Raw genomic sequence first — 25,536 nt, 5'->3', positions numbered from 1 at the left:
GCGTGAATTTTGAAAAGAGCCAGCCGCCAAAGCCCAGCTTTCTCTTTTTCTCTTTCGAAATTTAATTTTCTTTTAATGTGGCCCAGCTCGGTAGCTTAGGGTGAGCTTCATTCTAAGTCAAGGGAGCAATCTCCTTAAAAATGAGGGTTTGCCGTGTAGCCCTTGCTCATGTCAGTGCTCCCTTGGCCTCCCCAATCTCTGGTCTGTGTCATCCGCCTGTTGTGTGTTCTCATAAAACCCTTTCGGGAGAGGAACTCTCTTCTTCCTTCGTGTTCGTACAGCCCCAGCACACCGGGGCTGCGATCCCTGACTGAGGCCCCACCTCGCAACTGCAACCCAGATAATTAATCCCCACCAGCCTTTTCCAGTCGGTGAAAATGTCCTTCCTAGCCCCCCTGCTGGTGCCAGACCCTTAATATAAAACTGAACACGTCTGGAAGAGGAAAGAAGTCTTTGACGTTCTATGGACTCATCCCACCCTCCCTCCCAAATCCTCTCTTGAGTCCTTGAACCCTTCACCAGGAAACTAGCCTCCTGGAGGAGCTCAGTGCAGCCCTGCACCCTGCGTTGCAGCAGTGAGGGGAGAAGGACCAGGCATTGCAGGTTCAGGCTAATTGACGGACTCCTTGAAGGCTGGGTCTTTTGCATGTCTACCCCTTACCTGGCAGGGTCACCCGTCTGCATATTAGCATCTGTCTGTGCTGGTTATTATTTATACACGTGTTGGGAGAGCCCAGAAGTCACTGGGGACCTTCCTGTGGGCATGCGGAGACCTTTCTGGTGGGTTCCCTGCTGCGAGTGAGTGAGTGTTCCTGGGGGCTGTTGCTGCTTTGTCTTTGTGGGTTTTTGTTTCTCTGGGGAAGGCACCCAGCCGGTAGCCACAAGCCCCCTCGCTTATATGCCAAAAAAACCCCCAACCCAACCTGCAGAAATGGTCGATGTAGTATCGCCCCTGGCTCTCATACTCAGGGCGTTTTCACCAAGGTGGTATCTCACTCTTCACGGTCCTTTTTCTTAAACAGAAATGTCATCAAAATCTCATGGCAGGTTTGGTCTCCCTAGCACTTCATGGTCATCACGGGGGAGATCATTCAGATCCTTCCATTCTGCAAAGAAAGAGCCCAGCTAGCTGCGCAAAGGTAGCAGCTGACACTACGTGAACCAGTCCGACAGTCTGTTCCGCTAGAGTGCTGCAAACGTGTCCCATGGTGGCATGTTCCGGACTGAGGGCTCTCCAGTCCTATTTGGCCGGACGGGCTGGTGGCCAAAAAATAATGGTTTAAGAGTGGGATGTAGAGAATAATAAAGGGAGGAGTCTTCCACACAGTAAGGAGGAGGAAAAAAAACTATAAGTGGCCTAAATAAACCTGGAATCTTTCTGCCTTTCCTTGTCTGCCCAGTTTCCACCATCTCTTTTTTCACATTCCTCTTCCAAAAGGCCTATTATCCCTAATCCTGACACAGAAAAATGTTAGCTAAATTGATGACTGGTCATCAGAACAGTACACGTCATTCCTTCTGCGCCAATCATCTTCTGATAAAAAAATTAGCACTCTCCAAGTAGCTCATGTGAAATGGATTAAAACTGGTTAACTGATAGATTACAAAAAGTGATTGTAAATGTGTTGTCAGCCCAGTGGTGTTCAAGATGTTGTCCAATGACTTGGAAATATAAAATCGTTACTGGTAAAATTTGCAGTGGTAAATAACAATGACAGGTCAGTTATACAGGCCAACCCAGATCTATCTCTTGGTGAGGTGGACTCATCTGAACATATGTTTTAATACAGTCAAATTAAAGTCATACCTCTAGGAACAAAGAACGTGGGCCACATTTACAAGATGAAGGACGGTGTCCTGGAGGCAGTATCATTGTAAAGGAGGTAAGGATCATGACAGATAACCAACTGAACATGAGCTCCCCATGGGATGCTGTAATGAAGAGGATGAATGTGATGTATAAGCAGGGAAATATCAAATAGGAGCAGGAGATGGTGTTACCTCCATGTACAGCATTAGTAAGATTATTTTTGGGATATTGTGTACAATTCTGATGTCCGCACTTCAAAAAGGATATTGAAAAAAATGGGGGAAGAGGGGCTCCAAGAACGATTGCAGGTGGGGGAAGCTTGTCATAAAATGAGAGGCTCACAATGCTCAATCTATTGATTTTATCCAAAAGAAGGTGTTTCTTTAATCTAGCAGAGAAAGACGCAACAAGATCCAGTAGCTGGACAAATTCAGACTAAAAATCAGGAGCACGTTTTTACCAGTGAGCGTAGCTGATTGGCGGAGCAGCTCCCCTAGGGATACGGTGGACCTTCTATCACTTTGGATCGTTAAATCAAGCCTGGATGTCTTTCTACGTGATCTGCTGTGGCTGAACCAAAAACTATACATTTGATGCAGAAATTACTGGGTGAGGTTCTCTGGCCTGTCTGATGCAGGAGGTCAGATTAGAGGATCATAATGGTCCCCTCATGCCATAAAACCTGCCAATCTAGGTTTAGATGGGATTTACCTGCTGCCAAGGCCTTGTTGTGACTCTGTGCACAGGGTTGAGGGAGGCTTGTAAGTTATGCCATTTTTCTGCTGCAAAGTTGGTGATTTTCCTTTGGTTTTCAGACTCTTCATTTCTTTTGGAGACTCTCTCCCTTTCAGAACTTCGTCCTAGTTTGCGATCTAATTATAAGACCACGGCAGCCTTAACGAACTTCACCAGCGACGCGCAGCTTGCTGCTAGTAATCGGAGGATACAAGCACAGCTGTGATTTTTGTCAATCTCCCAAAGGCATTTGTCAGTCAGTGTCAACATGACATACTGTTGAACAATTTGACACGGCTCGGGTGTAGACATCAAGTTATTACTTGTTTTTTCCAACAATAGCATGTCACATTTGCCTGCTTATTAAACTGGGGAAATAAAGAGCCTTCCAAAATACTATATCCCTCACCCCGCACTTCGCTCTGGAGCCAGTCACTGCCAGAGTCAAGACTGCATGTGCATTGCTGCATGGTGTCGATTATTTATTCCAATGACTTGAATGCACATGAGTTCCTGTGAAGTCTCTGCCGTTATTTTAAGATGCTTCACTCAAACTTGACATGGATGTGTAAGTGCGGGGAGCAATCCAAGGGTCTGAGCTGACAGGAGATCACTCAAAACACCCTCTCCCAGCAGACAAGGTGTGAGAGGAGAACAGCTGCTTGATGTGAATGCTTCATGTGGCAGCTTTACCACATCTGACAGTGTTGTGACTGCATCACGGCCACAGTGTGTGACACGGCTTGACGTGACAGAAGGGTGCATAAAATTTCAGGGCCCATTTCTACTCTCATTTAGAGAAGCAACAGCCAAGTGGCTAGGACTCTGACATGAGACTCATGAGACCAGGGTTCTGTTCCTGCCTCTGATCTTTTGTGTGACTTGGAGTAGGTCCCTACTCTTCTAACCCTTAAACTGAAACACTGTCAGGGTAGGGAATGTCTTTGTACAGCACCTAGCACAATGGGGCCCTGGTCTTGGCTGAGAGTCCTAGGCACTAATGTGATATAAACAATAAAAATAACAACCTTCACCAGTGTAAATCAGGAGTAACCGTAGTGGGGTGAAACCAGTGTGGGGTCAGAATCGGGTCCTGAAATCAGCTGAGAGGTGCTACATCCCGAATCTTGTCTCTCTTTTTTCCCACACTATGTCCACACTCTGAGCTTTGTACTTAGCACGGCTCAGCTGTGCCCCCACTGCCGCTACCCGTGCCACCTCAGCCGTACTCGCATTAGCTTGATGAGAGCTCGTGTGAGTATGTGTATACGGGCAGGGAAATCACACCCTAGCTCATAGTATAGACGTAGCTTAGCTGTTATCAAATGGCCTGAAATAATCCAGGGAGCCAGGTGACCAGAAGCAACCCTGAGTTTTTGTACAAGCCTTTAGAAGTTCATGGTCACAAGCTAAGACCCCCCGACCCTGCAAGCTGACCCCTGCCTGTGTATAGGGGTATTGACTTCAAATGGGCTCTGTCCAAGTGTGGGCATCTGCCCTAACTGTATCTGATAGTGGGTGACGATGGAAAGTAGCCTAAATCCATTGCAGAGGCATCAGCCTAAGTATCTATGGACTGGTCTACACGGCCAGCGAAATTCGGTGGCAATCGATGGGAGTTACACAAGCTACACGGAGTAGCTTTGACGTTTCCACTGCACTGCGCGGACGGGAAATGCGTACCCGTCGACGCAGCGCTATGCTTTTTGGGGAGGTGGTTTTATTAAATCAACTTCTGGATTGATCGAGTGGGTCTTCACTGTTGCTCAGTTGAACTGGATAAATCGATCTGCTGGCAGCGAATTTGCCACCGTTGGTGTAGACATAGCAACAGTGTTGAAATTTTATCCTGAGTCTCCCAATTTTTTGGAGTTTTTCTTAAAAAGCCAAAACTGCCAGAGTCGTGTCATTACATGAGAATCTCAGCTTTCATTTAAAAGAACAAGTCAGTGTTTAGGCCTTGTGGTTGCAGAGAAAAGTTTGGGTTCAGAAACAAAAGGGCAAATAAAAAGAACCCAATGTGTACTGATGGATCAAATCTCTTAATTTTTAAGCCAATCTCACTGGGAGAGGAAGGGACTGACTCATGACTTTGAATGCTTGGGGTTGGCCATAGTACTGTCTTCTTCCTGTGCATAAATCCTCCAACAGTCATCATTCAAATTGCCAGCCTGGCAATTTTTTCCACACGTAGATCTCGCGTTCTCCTTTTGGTGCAGCATGCAAAGCCCACCCGGCCCACATAGAATCATAGAATCATAGAATATTAGAGTTGGAAGGGACCTCAGAGGTATCTAGTCCAACCCCTGCTCAAAGCAGGACTAACCTCAGCTATATCATCCCAGCCAGGGCTTTGTCAAGCCGCAGCTTAAAAACCTCTAAAGATGGAGATTCCACCACCTCCCTAGGTAACCCATTCCAATGCTTCACCACCCTCCTAGTAAAAACTTTTTCCTAATGTCCAACCTAGACCTCCCCCACTGCAACTTGAGACCGTTGCTCCTTGTTCTGTCATCTGCCACCACCGAGAACAGCCTAGCCCCATCCTCCCTGGAACCCCCTTTCAGGTAGTTAAAAGCCGCTATCAAATCCCCCCTCGCTCTTCTCTTCTGCAGACTAAACAAGCCCAGTTCCCTCAGCCTCTCCTCATAAGTCCTGTGCTCCAGCCCCCTCATCATTTTGGTTGCCCTCCGCTGCACTCTCTCCAAATTGTCCACATCTTTTTTGTAGTGGGGGGCCCAAAACTGGACACAGTATTCTAAATGCGGCCTCACCAATGCCGAATAGAGGGGAATAATCACTTCCTGTGACCTGCTGGCAATGCCCCTCCTAATGCAGCCCAATATGCCATTAGCCTTCTTGACAACCAGGGCACACTGCAGCTGAGGATCAACCCTTTCATAGACTTTTTGTTCAGTTCTGGCAGAATGAGGTTGAATGAATGCTGAAGGGGTGTGTCTCCCATACCTGAGGCTCTGTATATATTATTGTAAGCGGTTTCTCTCCTTCAGACATACAAGTGGGCAGTTTGCACAGCATTTAATTTATTTGAGCAAAGCAATGGTTGTGGGGAGCAGTTTGCTATTCGGAGCACTCTGTAATTTTTTGCTGCTGTCAGAGTGAAAGTCATTCTCTGAGTTCTGCATTAATCAATTCTCAGGCTTATGCAACTCAAGAGCAGCTGATTGGCCCTATTGCTGTATCCTCTAATCCCTACTCCCCATCCATTTCTTGGCAGCACTGTATGTAAAGGACTCGACTGTTGCTCTAGATAGAGGGGAGTGACCAGAGAGAGACTCAAACCCCACACAAAGGGAAGTGTATTGTCTAGCTTCCACTGTAATGAATTTTCCCAGGCTAATATACGCTGTGTTGCTTTGAAATAGGATGGAAGACCCCTGCAGCACCCATTTAAAAAAAAGATATAGGTCAGCGCACATAAGAATACAAGGAGATTCAGTGATCAGGGCTTAAGAGAAAAGGCCTGTCTTAAGTGTATTTGCAGATATCATCGCAGGCAAGGTGACCTGCCTGCCTTTACACCTGTGAAAGCTGGCTTTTTTATCCACATGGCTTACTTTTACCCACTGTACTTGTAGGATCACACAGCTGCAAAATGTTGCCTGTTTCTTTCTCTCATCTCGGTGGTTTGTGAGATTAGGTTGTGTTTCTCTTTCCGTAACGAAGGAAAGAACTAGATCATTTAAAAAAAAATGTTTTGGTTTTCAGCAGCTAGCATTCTGTAATTGTGTATGTAAAGGCAGAAGCAGCCAAAGCCTAGGGGAAAAAACCCCTCTCAGTGCATAAATAATTCAGAGCCTCTAAACCAGTCTGTAGACCTGTCTGAAGAGTTCCTCTACTGCAGATAAATCTTTTGATCTTTGTTTATTTGAATCCCTATCTAAGACAATGCTTCCTACACTATGACTTACATCAAGAGCACCTACAGCCTCCCTGAAAAGAGAGAGGGAGCATTCCGTTCCAAAATGTGTTCCCTTGATTAATATTTCATGGCAGTTTTTGGTTACTGCCCTTCTGTGACCCAACTGAAAAGTGACCTGTCACGCTAGACAGCACTGACACCTGTAGCACCATTCTGCTGAGCCTTCGAGGTCGTGTGGAACTGAAGACTGTCTCAGTAGGAGGTGTTGGCTGCTTCATATGGAGGCAAATATATCAGCTGGCTTCTTTTTTTGTTGTTTTTAAAAATGCACCAATTCAGCCCCAGGCAGAGAGACAGTACTAGGCCTATCCACCATCAAAGTCCCATATCAGTTCTGAAAATAGGGCTTAAACGATACAGAACCTTGTCCTTGAGGCCCGATGGGGCATAGAGGTCTTCTGCTGGCCGGCTGCATGTCTGCAAACACTGGGGGAACGTGAAGTGTATGGCTTCCCATTCCTTGGTTTGTATTTTGAGCATCTAAAGGTAAAAAACCTAAGCAAGTAACTGTAGCGATTTGATCTCTGGACAATCCTGGAAGACTTGTGTCCCCACTTTTAAGCCAGTCAGTCATGTATTAAGATGGCATGTGATTGAAACCCATGTGATTTGCTTTAGAAGGATCTCACCTGGCTTTTTACTGATCAAGTTTGACAGCATCAGTGCACTTTTACTTTTTCCTATAAAAAGTAGACTGTTCGCCTCGTAGACAGAAAAATATCTGAGCTGCTGTGAACCTGTGCAAATCGCCCTGCTGAGTGCACTGCAAGTTCTTGAGTGGTTCCGATGGAAAGCAGCTCAGATGGTACAGCTGCTCCTTCTGCCTATGTCGTCATCTCACCTCCGTACTAGAGAGCAGGAATCGGCAAAGTCATCCAGAACCTTTTATTAGTGTTGGCCTTGGACTAAAAGGCTTATAGTTTAAGTCATTTATCACTTTTCTGCTTAACTGTATGATGAATAATTAACTTTTCTGACTAATCGCACTCAGGTTCTGTACACTGCGTACCTTGTAATGGAGCACCTCTGCTTCCCCTTTAAATATTAAACCCAGTGCCAGCATAGCGTATCATTGTCTCCTGCAGTCCAGCAGGGCTTGTAGAGGTTAAAGAGTCAGCAGAGCGGTGTACATTTCACAGACTGCGTATCTTCCGATAGGAGCAAACGTCAGAGCTCTGGGGAAAACGATATTTGAAAACTCTGCCCCGGGAGAAGTGCTAATGTTGGGATGGATAGCCTCTTTTACTGACAATAATGTGAACCACACAATTAAATCATCTTTCAACAACGACAAACAGCAGCACAGTAGCTAAACAGACAGACGTGCCAGTAGGTGGGGCCTCAATTTCTTATCTGGACCTTAAAAAGGAAGTTCCCTGTCTCAGCACTTTGGCACTAAAACTACAAGGCTAGAAGTACATTGTGAAGAAGCAATGCTGGAAGATGGGATTATAATCCTAAAGTCACAAACTGCCGGGGCACTGGTGTGTAGTGGGGGTTCTGAGAGCCATTGAACCAAACCGTAAACCCTGGATAGGAGGATGGAAGCCACTCCAAGCCAGGGGTGTGGTAGCACCTCTGCGCCCCTAGTTCCAGCACCGATGGAAACTGCTCACTATCCCAACTGTGTGATAAATGGGGGCCCACAGCCCTAGTCAGTGAGGCCTTGGCTACGCTAGAATTTTCTCCTAAATTTTCCCACTGTTCATACAACGTGAAGCTCCGCCAACGGCAGTAATTTGAGCGGGGGCAGGGAAGCTTTTTGCAAAAAAAAAAAATGTTGAAGTTGTTCAAAGTGGAACCGTTTTTCACAAATTTTTCGCAATCTTTTTATCACTATTTTAACAATAGTAGCTGTGCACATTTTTTGTTTGCCAGGAATCATTTTGATAAAGATTTCACTCTGAAAGCTCTAAAAAGCAAAAAAGTTGCCTTTTTTTTTTCCAAAAAAAAAAACTGATTTTTTTTTTTAAAGCAATTGTTCCAGAAAAAAACCTTTACCATCAAAAATTTTCAACCTGTGCCAGTAGCAATGGAGTGAGTAGAGCTGGGCAAAGAAAATAAATTAATACGGTGAAAAATACCAGCTTAGCAACATCAAAACATTTCACAAATTCATATAGATTTTGCTAACGTTCATTTCAGGGGGGGGAAAGAACCCATCACATTTGGTTTGATATTTTCAAACTGCAACATTTTAGACTTTTGGTTTCAAATAACATTTCATTTCAAACATCCTTTAAATTTTTATTTTTAAAAATAAAAAAAATGATCAAAATCAGACGAAAATGTTTAGTTTGAACCAAAACAATTTTTTTCAACATTGCAATTCACCAAAAGTATTTTAAAATTTCATTTTTGGTTCAGCGCAAAACATTTTTTCTAATTACCGTCATCAATTATTTGACCAGCTCTAGACGGGAGCCCTTGTCTCGACAAAGCGTTGCCAGCTGTTGACATTCTACGAGTGGACGACGTGGTGCTTACATGGCAGACATCTGGAGACCTGTCTACATTAGCACTCCGATTATTGCTAGCAGCGTGTAGCAATGATGGGAAAATTTAGGGAAAAATTCCTACTATAGGCAGCCTGCAGGGCTTCAGACAAGCACTCTGAATATATAGAGAGGGCTTTCTGACCTTCATCATTTGAGTTGGCATTCACTGCAGAAGCTGCAGTGCCCAAATACTCGATGTACACTGAAATGATGATACTGAACATTTCTGGGACATTATTAGTAATTGTATTTCCATAGAGCCCAATTGCCCTAGTCATGTGCCAGGCCCTCGTTGTGCTAGGTGCTGGACAAGCACTGAAGAATAGACTGTCCCTGCCCCCGAAGAGCTCGCGGTCTATTCTGACGGTGCCTGTAGAACATGGCTGTAAGGTGTTTTCTTTACGGAGAAAAGCACTTTCATCTATTAAGTGCATCTTTACAGAAGTTTGTGTGTGCAGCATTTTTGCTGTGACAGGGCTATGTGCTGGAGACATACCAAGGGTGGGTTTTCTAGGTCACTGGGTGGTTCACACTATGAACAGGATGGCTATAATCCTGGAAGAGGGGCACAAGGTAGGATCTAGCTGCTTTGAGCTACTTTTTCTCCCAGATAGAGAAAAAGCATGAGACATTGGCCAACAGAGTTCTCTTGGAGCCAGTGACATACAGGTCAACAGAAGGCCACGTATGTAGCTTATAAAACCTAACCAGGGAACTGGGCTGCAGAGAGAGCCTAGATGTCTGAATTTTTAAAAATTTGCATGAGTGAAATCAACGCTGGTGCAAGCAAGCAAATCGTAGAACTGGCTAGAGCAAGGCACAGAACTTGACCAATGTCCAGTGAAGTCAATGGGAGTACAAGTGGAGTGAGTCATTCCATCTATTCCCATCTGAGTGTCAGTGATATCATGGCAGAATTTTGTAAAGCCTTTCCCCGTTCCATCACTAACCGTGAGCACTGAGCTGCTGACCTTCCAGTGATCTGCCACACACCAGCCATCTCCCTCCTCCCTGGTCATCCCTGCCTGGGATGACCCTCCACCAAGCCTTCCATAATAATTTTCTCACGTTATTGCCATTTCTACACTTAATGTGACCAAAGTACATTTGTTTGAGTCTGTCGATTTCCAGCGTCAGGATCTGCTTCTCTCCAGTAATATTTCTGACATAGGCATTCGACTATTTTTGTGTCCAGGAGATACACAAGTGTCTTCGCATTTCAAAATCTCCAGTTTTCTTCTTTGGAGCAGCATTAACTTCCCACAACTCACATCCACAAATCTCCCGTAAAGACTCCCATTGATTTCCGTGGGCTTTGGATAAGACCCGTAGTGCAGGTCAGGGCTGTGCAAACTTTCTGGCACAGCTCGCTCAGGGCCAGCGTGGTCCAGTCCTGACATCCTGGCCTGGCCTAAGCACCTCTTTGGTAGAGACTCAACCCTTCTGCCAAATTGTGCTCTTGTGTGTTTACCAATGAGGACATGGCCGAAATCATCTAACATTTTTATATGCGACTTAAGCTGGATTTTGAACCCAGGTCCCCAGAGCCCAAAGGCAAATGAACCAACCCATAGCACCAACTGGCTGACTTTTAATTGTCTGTCTTAAGCAAATTTAGATCTGTCCATGGACCAAAGCTGTCAAACCCCTTCATCTTTAATATACCTGAATTCCAGCCCAGGAAAGGTTTTCAAAAAAGTATATAAAAATACCATGCAGATGTGTTTCATTGCATAGCAGTGGGGGAAAAGCTTCAATTATATGGATTCCTCTGTGCAAAACAAATAAATTGCTAAATAAGTGCCAGAAGAAGAAGAAAAATATCTGCATCAAATTTATTTATGAGACCCCAAATCATTTTGCTGTCAATATGCTGTGGGTGATATTTAAAAGTAGCTTCACAGTTTCAGCTTTAAATTTAACCAGCTAGGGAGATACTTTAAAACCTTTCTTTTCATTATTTTCCAAAGTGAGATGGTTCTGAGACTTATAATTTACTATGAGGTTCCATTTTTCCGGTTGTTTGCCATGCATCATCTTTCCCCAGTGATAAAACTAACACAAACCCTTGTGTTACAGACACATCATTATAAAAGTATTTAAAGCTACCTCTTCTGGCACAGTTATCCTCCCCCTTGATGATCACACTAAAAAGATTCAAATGCTTCAAATGGATTAAGCATTTGGTTTTACTTGGATTATATTTTTCCATGAATATAAACCATTTTGCATTTCAAAATCCTTCAGCAAACAATTGTCTTTGTGTTTGCTAATTTAAAAACAAATATTTGCCTGCCAAGCAAATATCGTCTCTTAGGATGTGCTATTAATAGGATAATTAGGCAGCCGGTAATGAAAAGGATTGCTGGTAATTATGGCAAGATTTGTTTTGGCATTTGAAGTGCTAAAATCTACCTTAGAGTTAATTAGCACAATTAGAACACACCTGAAAAAACAGGCCAGCTAATGAACGCTTCATTTTATTTTTAAAGCTACAGCGTAGGTATTTTCCTTGCGATGTTTAGAGTAAATAAAATTCTTTAACTTAAAGGAGGTGAAAAAATATCTTCCAGAACATTTGTGAGCATGTTGATGTTCCCAATTCCCCCCAAAGTTGATTTGCAGACAGTGGGAAAAGCCCTGCTTGTGCAGTATGGAGGTAAGCAAATCATCTCCTTCAAGGGGAAGTTGAAAGCGGGCCTAACCCGGAATCAAAGACGTGTGCAAATTGTCTTCAAATGGCTCAGCAGCCACGTAAGAGAACAGAAGAAACATCGTTGGGACTCAGAGCTTCACATGCTGCATAAAATACCACATTAACTGTGGCCATCTACAAGAGAAATCCACTTACAAAGGGAAGCCAGCAGGGGAGGTTGGAGAAGGGAAGGGGAATGAAAGAAATGTCCAGTAGCACCTGCCAAGTCTGATTTTGTGTGTCTGTTATTTAGCTGTAACTATTGTAGGAAGAAGAGAAGTTGATCTGATAGGAGGCGAAAGCCAAGCAGGGAGCATCTGTGCCTGGTGAAGGCGAAATCCAGGAGTGAACATGTAGGAACAGGGCTAAGTGGAGCGATCTCGTCTCCAGGAGAGGAGAGGGGCTGGGAACCGGTTTCTAAACCAAGGAGCATAGACAACGGAGACCGCAGGAGGAGAAGCTAGGATAGCTTCCAGTCCCCAAGAGCAACTACCGGGCTGCATAAACTCCTGACTGGTGAGGAGACAGGGAATAAGGAAGTGCTATTTACTCCTTCACGTAACACGAGAACCAAGGATCACCCAATGAAATTAATGAGTGGCAGGTTTAAAACAAACAAAAGGATGTATTTCTTCACACAACGCACAGTCAAGCTGTGGAACTCGTTGCCAGCCCAAAAGTATAACTAGGTTTATGGAAGAGCTAGATAAGTTAATGGAGGATGGGTCCATCATTGGCTTTTAGCCAAGATGGTCAAGGATGCAACCCCGTGTTCTGGGTGTCCCTAAGCCTCTGACTGCCAGAAGCTGGGGCTGGGTGACAGGGGATGGATCTCTCAATAAATTGCCCTGTTCTGTTCATTCCCTCTGAAGCACCTGGCATTGGCCACTGTAGGAAGACCAGATACTGGGCTAGATGGACCATTGGTCTGACCCAGCGTGGCTGTTCTTATGTTCATAGAAACAGCCAGTTTTAGGAACCTATCTCATATCCATCCAGCAGCCAAGAACTCTCCCTCCAATGACGCACACATGCAGGCGAGGCAAAGCAGCCATAGCTATTGCCAGTGAATTCATACATGGAAAGCTTGAATTACTAGATTATTTCATTTCTCACATGGTGGATCCAGTGACCCAGTTTCCACCCCAGATGCAAAGATTGACCCTGGCTACTAAGTTGCGTATGGGGAGTCGATCCTGATCCCAAATTCATGGATTACCTAGTTCTATGAGGATTCTTTTAAATGTGGAAACTTGAATCTTAGGGGGAAAAGGGACAATTGGCCAGGAACATTGAAAGTTAATTTTCAGAGTGTTTGTACGCAGGGGAGAGGATAAGAAGACATACAACCTGGAGTTTACCTATGGTGGCAAAAAGATTCAGCCAGTAAAGTCTACATGGGTCTTGGATAACTGCAGTGTTCTCTCAAGCCTCTTGCTTTAACTGGAAAATTTTAGGAAGTAACATGTTACAGGTTTGTTAGCAGTAGGCCATTCGTAGGCTGAGATTTTAGGCTCTGAAATGGACTGTATTACTAAGAAGTGATAGGCCTAACAGTTCAAAAATTGGCTTACTGCAAAATTGGAACTTGCATCCCTGTCCCTGCTGCCTTCTTACCTATTGGGCAATCGTAAAGTGTCATTAAATGAAGATCACTGCTGAGAACATATTGATACAACAGGCCAGCTGCAAGGAGGCGGATTCATTATTGTTTGACACTGGAGTCATCTCACAGTTTTCAGGGAGTTTAGTTAAGGTCAGACTGAAGGGAGAAGTCAGTAAGTGATTTAAAAACAAAACCCTGCTACTCTGTAAAACCTCTCCCCACGAAGAGTTAAACTTTATCTTTACATATGTTTGTTGCCATACAAAAATGCAGTAGCTAGATCTAAAATGATTAATTAGAAAATCACATTTATGTAACCCTCTAATCTGTATTTATGTGTTGCCAAGGGCACTGAGTGAGATAGGGGAATTACATCCAGTTTATCTCTGATCCAAAAGAAGTCCAGATCTGAGATTATTTTGAAGGCAGAAATTATAGAATCATAAGAATTCAGGGCAAAAAAGTCAAAATTAGGATTCTCCCCTCCCAGGATAAAAAGGAAATGAATGGACTGATGCGGTGCCTTTCATGGTTTGCTGTGTAACAGCTGTATAGTCGGCTTCGCAAAGCAAGAGGTGAGATTATAGAAAAAGCTTATTTCCAGCTGAACATGGCCTTCCGTTTCCTAAACAAAATTGCTTTTATTCTTCTCAACATGTGTTCAAAAAGATTAAAGAGCTGTAAGCTTGCACAGCTTAATAAGAGTATGCCTTAGCAGAGTGGCCTGGAACAGCAAAGCAGAACGAGTCCACTCTAGTTTGGGGAGGATTTGAAATCCTGTTTATTGAATTATAAAGAACCTTAAAGGATAAAGGATATTGAAGTAGGGATTTTAATACTTTGTGGTATTTTGGTGAGTTATTTGATCACAACCAATCATTTAAAAGTATTTTGCTTTTGCTTTTTTTTTTTTTTTTTTTTTTTTTAAGAGGGGAAACTATTAAGAGTTAATAGAAAAATTGGATGTTTTATCGGCTAGGTATCTGACTTGCTAAAAAGGAGGAGGTTTCCCTATAAGCACATGTCAAAATCAGAGCTGAGGCCTAATGGCTTTTATTAGATGCTGTATGAACTGAAAAATGAGATTCTGATCATTATGGTGCAAAGATATTTTGGCTTAAGTTAATTTTGCAGTCAGATCTGTCTGAAAGTGTATTTTTACCGGGCCAGTTAGAATCATAGAAGATTAGGGTTAGAAGGGACCTCAGGAGGTCATCTAGTCCAACCCCCTGCTCAAAGCAGGACCAACCTCAACTAACTCATCCCACCCAGGGCTTTGTCAAGCCAGGCCTTAAAAACCTGTGAGGTTGGAGATTCCACCACCTCCCTATGTAACCCATTCCAGTGCTTCACCACCCTCCTAGTTACATTGGAATCTATGTTACTGCTAAGATCTAGGGGTAGGCAAACTGGTTCAGAGGGAAAAAACGACTCAAATTGTCCTCTAGAATTTCAATCAAACTTTTTTGAGGTTTCTGAAAATTAACTGTTTTGTTCCTCTGCCCCTCCTGGCTCTTCTAGAGACTGATCATCTAACAAAGGGGGTAACAGCACCACTTGATGGGTCATGAACCTCAGCGGCCCACACACCACAGGCTTTGCCGCCCACACAGACCCCAACTGACAGGACATTCCCCACTCCTGATTGGCCCAGGCATACTCTTTAAGCCTGGGGAAGCTACAGGAAATTTGTCTGGGCAATTAGTGGTTCTCCAGCTAGCTGCTGCTACAGACTCTGCTTCCTCATGCTGTTCCTGACCTCTGGTTCCTGACCGTGGCTTTACCTCTTGGCTCGGATACATGGTTTCTGACTCAGTTTGTCTCCTGCTTCTGGTTCCTGACCCCGGATCGACCGATGACTCCAATTCCTGATGTCTGGCTCCAGGCACAAGCTGGGCCACCAATGACCTAGCCCTGACAGAGGTTAAATGAAACATCACAGTTCTAATTCCAACAATTCACGAATCACGTGAGAAGCCTGTCCCTGCCCCAGAACAGGGACCAGTCTTGTGTTCTCCAGTCCCCTTGTCCTCAGATACAAAGATGGTGTCAGAATGTTTCCCAGAGAGAATCGAGAATAAAGTAAGGGGAGAAAGGAAATCAGGGTTTTTTGGGGGGTGCGGGAGGGTTCATGAAGCGCCTTCCTCAGAGTGCCCACCACTATTAGTGGAGCAGGGACTTCTGGGTAGTTTCCAAATTGGAGCACTACAGTTTTCTGGAGGATTGATTGAGCGGCACTTGCAGTTGCAATGCTTGAGACTTCCCGTCCACTCAGAGACTGCCAGAGCTCAGATGTAAAGACAAGGAGTGACCCAATGCTTCAGGGGAGGAGTACATTGGAGAAGGATGGAGAACAGAAAGAACAGAGATGGAGGAATGCCTTCCCTCCATGACAAAAATGCTCTTGTTCTCCATGCAGGGATGCACATGGCAGCATGAGGGGATCTCAACAACCCCATTTCCTCAGAGGAAAGCTGCTCTGCCCTTCTGACTAGTGGGTGGGAGCCGCCTAGCATTCAAGGGGAAAGCTGTGACCCTCAGGATGTGGGGGGAAACTTACCACCTTGGTTGCTTTGGTCTCAGCTTGCTTTGCTGCTTTGAAGGCGAACCTGTATCTGGAGAAGATAGGATCAATGTGGAACCATTGCTACTTGTCAGAAAACTTCCAGGGGGTTGGCAAAGTTACCTAGAATGCAATAAAACCATTTCTGGAAACACAGGGAATTGGATTCTCCAGTGACACCCCTATAAAGCCAGGGATTTCAGTGAAGCTCTTCAGGGTAAGCGAGAGGGGAATCGAGGCTGTTCCAAAAGTTTCAGGCTTCAAAGTTATAGTGAAAATGTTCATAGAAATTTCAAATTTTCATGGGAAAAAAACTGGATGAATTTTTTGAAAACAAACAAACCAACAAACTTTTATGACTTGACCAGCTCTAGAAATGAAATAGCGGTGTGTTTCCTCGGCAGGAAGTGGGGAGCCAAGAGGCTCAACTGGATTCTTTATTTATGCTAACTCTCAATATGTTACAGCCTTTAACACCCTCTCACTTTTCTCCCTCGTGACTCTCTCCCTAAGTTACCTCTGGTGTTCTGGAGTACGTATTGCCTTTCCCCAGTGCGGCACCCAGGGAACAATCTGACTAGGCTGTTCTTTAGTGATTTGGAACAAATACGCTTCTGGTCGCAAGATGCACGAAGAGAGCATTTTAGGGAGTGTACAGCACTCCTATTGGGCAGCGCTTCCTTGCAGAAACCCTACAGAGCTGCGCAATGCTCTTTCTTCTGAGCAAAATCTAGGTGCTTCTCATGCTGGAAGGCTGGATTCCTGGGCTGTTGTGATACATTTTATAGAGTAGAATTAAATGAAGAGTTAATGGTTCGTTGGGCTAGATGGATGGGTGGATTTACAGTCGCTAAGCAGCCACAGCGCCTGTGATAACTTATGCTGTTCTGCTCTGTAAGCGGATTGGGCAGATTAAATGAAATCATGAGACATGCTATGCAAATTACATCCCAAATCAGATTTTCTGACACAGATTGGGGGGCAAATTGTAAACAGTAAACTGTTTTTTTTCTTGTCTAGAGAGTACACCTTCCAAATGAATTAGCGAAAGGTCAGCCCGCCAGCTAGATCCAACGCCTTAATATTCTCAGGAACAGTTTTTATTAAAAAAATATATCCCCCTTGCACCTCAGGATTATGAAGAGCATTCCAATATTCCTGTTTCCTGCTGATTGGCTAATATTCATGACATTTATTGGGAGAAAATCTAAAACAGCAGCGAAAAGTCTCTGCGTGGCATTTCCACTCAGCATTAAGGCACGCAACAGCTCCAAACTTTCATTATATCTGGCTCTAGATCAATAGGACATTTGTGCTTTTAACAGATTAGTGCCTTTGACAACTGTCTGCTCACACGCATTCTGCTGAAGAGCATGGACTGAGAGGTAAATCTGTTAAATTTCATGAGCAGTGCGTCCAGCGACCTGTAGGAGTTTTGCATTTCGTTACTTTATGTCTTTTTAATCTCTTTTGTTCCATAGCTGGGCAATGACATATGGAGTGATGAATCTGAGGACTGAAAGCTGACAGTCCTTGCAGCTCCAAGTTTTGTAATCCACCACAAACTGATCTCATGTTCAGGTGCTCTGTATTTTTATGTGCCAACTAACTCCGGATCAGTTGCTGTGACATAATGTACTTGTTCCAAAGTTTGAATAATACAGTTACTGTCCAAGAAACAGTTCCTCTTATTGGATTTGCTCAGATCTGAGAAGTTTATCTGCGCCATGTACCAAAAATTGTGTGCAACAAAGTAAATAAAAATGAAAGTGGGTTTGTTATTAACTGAAACTTTCCAGACAGCCTGTCAATTTTTAAAAGGACTCCGTCGGGTCAGACACTATGCTGAGAGCTGTGGTATAACCGTGAAGACAGAACAGAATAGAAATAAGGCAACAAATGTAAGTGTTTGTTGTTTGTCTTGGGGTGTTTTGTTCTGTTGGTTTTTTGTTTTTAAGGGACAATAAATAGTAATCTGTCCATGTTGGTTTTTTTTAAAAATTGCAATAGAAAATTTATTTTAACAAATAAAGATTCTCCTGCGGGGCTTTGCTCTGCTACAAAAATAAAACCAAAACCAGACAGTGAGACTGCCTATAAACTGATTGGTTTGTTTTCATTTTCCAGGCTGAGAGAAATGGCAAAGGAAAACAAACACTGAAAAGTCCATTCGATTTCTGAAGCATTCGATTTTAATAATCTAATGTGATTTCCTTGTAGCATAGTGAAGGAAATTAATTGTGAATGAGTTTATTTCTTTAGCATGGCATGAAATCAGGTGAGAACTGCAGCGAGACGGACAGGGCTGTGTTCCATCTCTTTCTGCAGCAGGTCGTACACCAGGTGGGATGGAGAACCGGCAGGGAGACAGTTAAACAAAGCTTGTTAAGGCGGCTGGTGGCCCTGCAGCCGTAGCGCATGAGGCTGATGCTCATCCATGGTGAGTGTGCCACCAGCTGGAACAAGGATGGCATGGGGTGGCCTCCTCATCCACCACCCATGCTGTCTCCTATCACAGAGGGTCCAATTTCCCCATCTTCTTTCTCGCCCTTTGTCCCCCTTATTTCTTTCTTTTCAGCCCCTTTCCCCTCCTGGTTCTCTCCCTTTGGTGCCAACTGTGTGTCCTGCTCCTGGTGCCTTCCTCCCTCCCCTTGTGCTGCACACACACCCAGTCTCTCCGTGCCCCCCTGGTCCATTCATGGCTTCCCCTGTCTGAGGCCGAGTGCTGCTCGGAGGGGAGGAAAGCCAGGCTGCCCCCGGTCAAGTGGGCCCGTTCCATCATGCAGGATTGGGGCAGAGCTGGCTGTGACACTGGCTGGATTAGGGGGGGCCCTTGAGTGTATTCAGAAGCTCTGATTGCTCCCTTCTGCACCAATCTCACATTGGGGGTGTCACGTGATGCTGGCTGGATGTGGGAGGGGGGCATTTATTGTATTATTTAACATCGACAGGTCGAAATCATAGTGATTCATGTAAGATATGCCGTGTCAGGTACCGTTAGAAAGGCAGTGATGTGCTAAGTAAGCTGATAATGTTTATGTTCATGTGTTGTGTGTGTAATGGAAGTTATGGATATGGTTGATACATCCGTATTTCAAATTGTGCTGTCTGGGTCACACCCCAGACAGGATGGCTGCAGAACAAAAGCATGGTTAATGGCCCATTAAGAAATTCACAGATGCAAGGACCCCAGGGGGAGAAGCCAGGGATATTCCTGATGAGTCACCAGGATTTACTCATGTGACTCTGGACTCCATTTTGGTTCCTGTGAAATTCCACAAGCAGCATGGAAAGGGCCAGAGGACATAAAAGGCAGAGGCCTGGGATCCATTTGGTCTTCAATCCTGTTCAGCTTCGGCCACTTGTCTACCTCTGGATCAAGTCATCTGCACCTGAAGCTGTGAAACAAAGGACTGAGACCCATCCAGGTACTGGATGTGCACCAGAGGGACTATACAAGCCTGAAAACTCCACAATTCTTCTAGAAACCTGATGTACATGGACTTCCAAATCATTTGTATGTGTCTGATTGCTTTAATCCTTTAACACTTCTTTTATTGTTTGTTCCTTTCTTTGTATAATAAACCTTTAGTTTCAGTTACTAAAGGATTGGCTGGCAGCGTGGTATTTTGGGTAAGATCCAAACTTATATTGATCTGGTGCTGTGGCTGACCCTCTGGGGTCAGGAGAAACGTTTTTGGTAAAGAGCATAGAGTTTAAATAACTGGTCTCTTTACTGGACCTAATGGCCGATTGGGAGCCAGAGACTGAAATGCCGTAAAGGGGGCTGTGTGCATTTGTGTACTGGCTTCTTGATAACCAGTGTGGGGAATCAGAAGCACTGTTTGTGGCTGGTTGGGAAGTCTGACTTCAGTGTCACCCACCAGTGCTAGGAGAATCTGCTCTCCTTTTACAGCCTGCCCTGACCTTGGCATTTTCAGGTGGCTGCCCTAGGCACGGACGGGTCACACCAGCCGTGCCCGGGAATACACTACACCTCCAGAATGGTGACGTCCGAGGAGCCCAAGCCCACGTGCATCGCAGCGCCTTGGTGGCCGTGGGTCGCAGCCCGGAGCTGCTTGTGCTGCAGGCTGTGACCACACAGGAGGTCGCTGCTACACAGTTCAGATTCTTCCGGTTCAGAAGCCCAGGGCGCTCAGGCTGGAGCTAGCGCACGCACGCGATGGCCTGAGGCAGGGGAGGTTTTCAGCTGTGCAGTGCAGGCAGGTGTTCTGCTCCCAGTGGAGCACAGGAATAGACTTACCCACTAGACGCTCACTGCAGTCCCCCTTGTGGGATGCCTGATGTTCTAGGGAGAACGCGAGACCTGGCTTCGAGTCCCAGCTTAGCTACAGACTTCCTGTGTGGCCTTGGGCAAGTCCCTGCCTTCCCTCTGCCTCAGTACCCCATCTGTAAAATGGACACAATAGCCCGATCCGGGGTGGTGGGGTACAATCCATTCATTAAGTGGGAGGTGCTCAGAAACGACGGCAGTGACCGTATGTTTTCTAAATGTTCGACTCTTTCCGCTCGTTCCGTCCCCTGCTCTTTTCCTCAGTCCGTCCAAACCTCTGAATATCGTGGCTAGCTCCTGCGTCGTTATTCTCCAGGGTGCTGAGCTGGCGGAGCAAGGAGCAAGCAACCGCTAATCAATAACTGAGCCAGGAGAGAGGCTGCTGCCGCAGGCGCTGAGGCTCTGCCAGTGACGCGTAAACGGGTGCGAAATGAATCACGCTGGCTGAGGCAGCTTTGCTGACGGGGTGGGAACACGCCAGGGCCAGCAGCTGGACGGAGCTCACTGCAAACAGCAGCTCCTGGTTACGCTCCTGGAGGAAAGTGGCAGCTGAGCCCTCTGTGCTGGGGTCCTGCTCTACTGCACCATGTGGGCTGGTCTGCGCTAGAAAAGGTGGGCTGGCATAGCTCTGCTGACTGACAAACCCTTCTGTGTAGACACAACTTGTACCAGCAAAAAAGTGCTTTGCCCATGTAGCTTATGCTGGGTCCTGGACTGAAATGAGCTGTGCAGCCAAACGTATCTTGATGTCCCTGTCACTGGATCTACACCAGGGCTTTTACTGGTGCAGAAATGCCCCAAAACAGCCACCCCCATAAATGCCATAGCTACCCCGGCAAAGGGGCTAGCGTAGATCTGGCCGGGCCGTTCCGGCAGCAAAATGACGGCCGTGGGTGTCACCCCAATAGCCATCTCTCCTCCTGCCCTGGGAGGTGGAGACGCATTGCTGCCTGGCTGACAGGTACCAGGGATGCCTCCGCAGTTTGCACCTCAGGAAGAGTCTGCAGCCGCCGAGGCAGCTTTGCAGTGGCCTGGGGTGTATGAAGTGATGAGTTCTCTCCCTCGTCCATGCAACCATTTTGGGGTGTCTGCACTGCCCAGCAACACTGTCGACAGGACTGTGTGCCCCCCCCACAGGGCGGGGGGTACAACCCCGGTTGCACCCTTGCATTCTGATGCACTTCTCCTGCACTCCCGAAACACTTATCCCAGACAGCCCAGCACTGAAAGCATGGGCAAATGTGAGGCAATGCATTGTGGGATGGCATCTGGAGAACCCCCTGAGCCTTCACTACTTGCGATTTCTTTTCTACACTGGGGAGGGATCATCGGGGGCTTCCCTGGTAAAGCCAGCGCTGAGCTGAGAGCTTTAACCCAGTTGTTGCAACCATGCAACAAAACCGATGCTCACGGTACGGCTGGGGTGTGTGGGTGCGAGGCATTGTCCAGACATCACAAGCTGTAGATGAGCAAAGCAGTGGGCTATTCCAGCACACTTTCACCTAGTCTGGGCTGAGCGGACAGGTTCTTCTGTATACATTCGCCAGAGAAAATCTGCTACTTTGAAATGTGCCTATAAGCCTGTGTGTCTGGAGCAGCGGACAAAAAGCGGAAGGGGAAATAAAATGAGACACTGCCTTTCAGTTCCACTGTTGCTCATGTACGTTGGGAGTGGGAGAATCGAAACATACTTTCACTGGAGGCCAATGATTTTCCCAAACGCGTCTTACTGAGGCCATCATCTTCTGTGCACGCCTCTATTCAGTCTGAGATTTAGTCTTTCATTTCAGCAGTCTGAGAATAACTCAAATCTCTAACTAATCATTAGCCCCTTCAGGCGTTCTCATCTTCATTAGGCTTCATTATTTTTTGTTTTCTTTTTAAAATCCAGGCTTGTTACTCGTGAACGGCATGTTCCACTGGCTTCCTGCCATTTGGAGAATTATTGCACTTCTGGAAGAGCTTTTTCTGCTGTTCCCATCAAAGCCCAAAACGAGACAGTGAAATTTGCACCAGTTGTTTTGGGTTTTTTTTAAAGATATCACTAGTGTTTTGAGCCAAGTCCTTTTAGAACTACCCAGGCCAGTGGCTTTGCAACATAGCCAGACATTTTATGGCGCTTAAGTTTAGGGGCTTTATTTTGTTCAAATTTGGCCCCTTGTGAAGGTAGAGATGAGTGTGCGTGCATGCACAAACTCTATGTAGAGAATATCTATGTAAACCTGCAGTCACAGACAAATCCTCTGGCTGCAATAAATTACTGAGTGTATAAGACCAAGACTTTACCTCTAGTACACAGATCTGAGTGCCAGGCCATTTGCAACTTGGGAAAATCCAGAGCCCAGCACAACTGTCCCACACACTTCTTCCGCCTCTTCCCTCCCCTGGCTGCTGAGTGTCAACAAAGAAACTCAGCTTCAGAGGCATTCACACTCTTGCTCCTTGGAAAGGAGGGGGAGCCTCTGGCATTGGCCTCAAACTTTCCCATGTGCTGCCACTCCAAAAAGACCCCATGCTGCAGGGCTCCTCATTACAAATCTTGCTCCCCTACAACGCTTTGCACAATGGGACCGCTCCAGCTTGCTGCCAGATGACCTTCTGCACTTGGGGAGAGGGGGGGCGCGCTTGCCCCCATTGACTTCTGCTTGGAGGTGTGGACTGAGTATTTACAGCACCTGTGAGCAGAACAGGAGAAGATGCTGGCCGGAGAAGAGTGTTGGGCTGCAATAAATATTTTCCCCATTGGCCAACCTGTGCCAATTCACATTCTCCCTGGATTTGTGGAAACGCAGAAAATAACAAGAGGTCATTTTCCCAAGACGTAAATCCAGCCTTTCCGTCGAGTGAAAAACCAGCCCGGGGCCTAAGACGTCCTTGCATGTTTCGTAGTTCAGGGCCTGAGGAAAATAATTTAACTTGTCTCTGAGCCTCTGGCTGCTGCCTGGTCCCAGTCCCGCCCCCACTTACTCTGTAAGCTCCTGATTCTACAGAGGCCTCGTTGGAGTAATTGTGCTTTACCTTAGTTATGTGCTTTCTTGAGTACATACAATTGTGTAGCCCCAGTCGGTCGGCGCTAGTGCTGTGTGAATAATGGACTTTTTGGTTTGGGAACCAAACCAAACCAAACCAAAAAATAAAAAAATCTGGTTCAGTTTGAACCAAACCCATTTCAAACAAAACATCACTGAATCAAAACCAAATATTTTTCAAGTCGATTGAAATATTTTGGTTGACGCAAAACAAATTTTTGTTTGCTTCAATCTGGCCCCTCTGGAGTGTTTTTTGCCCATTTTACAGCGGGTTGTTTGTCTTTTTCTTTCTCTTTCTTTTGTAAATCAGCCAAATCGGAATTCGAAACACCGTTTCAACACCAGTATGTCAAAGTAAAATGTTTTAACTTTAAAAAAATAAATGGTTTTTGGCCCAAACTGCTATTCGATGGATGAAGACATTTCACCCAGCTCTTGCCATAGCACCAGTTGGAGAGTTATCTCAGGATATCCCTGCTAATGCAACTCTGGGCATTCCCAAAACAGGACCCCAGAGCGGTCATTTTTGTTCAGGCTGGGGACTTGCATCGTTTGTTTAGAGGGAATACAGCAAAGTTGGTGTGTCAGCCACACACTCCCACCATTTTCACTCTCACAAATGTCCGTAGCAAACCCGAGACCTTTTGCTCAGCTCCGGGCAGAGGCCGCTACTACACACTTGGATCGGTTTCGTACGCTGGTGTGCTGTGGCTCCTACAGACAGCTCACAGAGTGACAGCGCACCACACTGCAGTGGAACTAGAGCGTGGATGAGCGCAGGGAAGGAGTTGAACTGAAGAGAATCAGAGAGGGTGCTAGATGTAGAGTGCGGGGGATAGGAGTTGCTTTCATCTATCTTTACATGTGCTGAGATCCAGAATCATGCCACTTAATGTTTCATGTGATGCTACGGGCCATTTTTTGGCTCCTCTGCCATGTGTTTCTTCTTAAGCATTTCCTGGTCAGTTCAGTTTGTTTGCTATTACCATCGGCTGCTGTGGCTGTACAGCTTGTTGATCAAAGCAAAACATGTTGGCTGACACCGCAGAGCCTCAAATAAAGGGATGGCCTCGCAGTGAACTCCCTGCAAGACGACACAACTCAAGGCTGACGGGCTGTTAATGGTTTTTGACGACACTAGCCCTCTGCGAGACCCACTGCCATCATTTCTTCCCAAACAATTCAAATCACATTGAAAGCTCATGTTTGTTTTAGGGGCATCCTCAACATTTTTTATGCATATTTTTGTTTTCCCCCTGGTCCCGTGTACAATTCTTTTAATTTAACTATTAATGAGGAAAAGAGATTTTTTTTTCTCAGGTCTTAAACCCCGGCTGCAAGGAAGCTGAAGAGGTAGTTTGGAGGAGGTGGAAGACATCTCGTCCTGAAGAAAACAGGCTCATGGGAGCAGACAGGAGCAGTGAATTCGCACGGCATAGACCCGCCGCTCTGTTCTTCTCTAGCTTATCAGCTGGCTGCGATGCGGCAATGCTAATGTTCACAGCTGAGTTCCTGAAGGTAGATGTCTGAGCTGGCATCAGGCTGCCGATTGTATTTGGTTTTGATCCATTCCTGGAATGTCAGCTCAGAGAGAGGAGAAACATATGGGACCAAATTCTTCCTCTGGGAACATGGGCACCAGTCCCGTCGGCTCCAAGTTCACTGGGAGTGGCTGACTCTGGCCCCTGGCATTTTAGGCAAGGGGCAGTGCCCGGAGAGGTAATGAAATGGTTTGGGGGAACACGCTGGAACTCTTATCCCATCGGACCTCTCTGAATCCCATCTCTCCACCGGGTGCATTGCCCCTCTTCCTGCTGCTCTCCTGCCCCAGCCAGTGTCTCTCAACCCCAGGCAAACGGCCGGGACAGGAGAGCAGCAGGAGGAGGGATAGAAATGGCCTTCTGAGCAACTAGGCTGGTGGTGCAAATCGTCTCTGCAGGCCAGTGTCTTCAGGGCTGGCAGAGCCAGCTTTCGGGGGCATCTTTCCTTTGAAGGAAGGGCATCTTTAGCCTTTTCGCTGCAAGATAGACGTGAAAATGTGAACTGCTCTCTGGGATGGGGATGTTATTCAGAGGCCAAGGTAGGGTCACTCTGAAATCCAGGGAAGTATAGGGGGCCTGTACCCGTTTGTGGCTGTGGGGGAGTATCTCCTAGGAGCTACTGATGGTGCTAGGTCTGCCTGTCTCTGCAGCCCCCAGCGACAGGAGGGGGCAGATCAATAGCATGAGAAGCAACAAGACCTAAAATCCTCAGCACAGGCCTGAGTTATACTGTCTTCTCCGGCATCAACTCTTTCTGGCTCAGGTCACCTTTGAACTTTTGAAATGAAGATACCACCAGCACCAGCCCAGGGGTGTGGTGAG

The 25,536-nt window shown here is 45.8% G+C and overlaps 1 long non-coding RNA gene across 6 annotated transcripts in view; it reads left to right on the top strand.

The window, feature by feature from the left end:
• LOC137158002 (uncharacterized) overlaps window positions 1–25,536 on the top strand; it is a 339,725-nt gene that overhangs the window by 297,201 nt on the left and 16,988 nt on the right. For all 6 annotated transcript variants that reach the window (XR_010921267.1, XR_010921270.1, XR_010921265.1 and 3 more), the window contains one exon: window positions 14,809–17,751. This is a non-coding gene — a long non-coding RNA (uncharacterized lncRNA). The remainder of the gene's footprint in view (window positions 1–14,808; window positions 17,752–25,536) is intronic.

This window comes from Emydura macquarii, unplaced genomic scaffold, assembly GCF_026122565.2.
Source record: "Emydura macquarii macquarii isolate MOO-44397 ecotype Brisbane River unplaced genomic scaffold, CSIRO-AGI_Emac_v2 contig_1644, whole genome shotgun sequence".
Classification (NCBI taxonomy): domain Eukaryota; kingdom Metazoa; phylum Chordata; order Testudines; family Chelidae; genus Emydura; species Emydura macquarii.
Note: the sequence above shows the minus strand (reverse complement) of the source record. Positions and strands in the feature narration are given on the sequence as shown.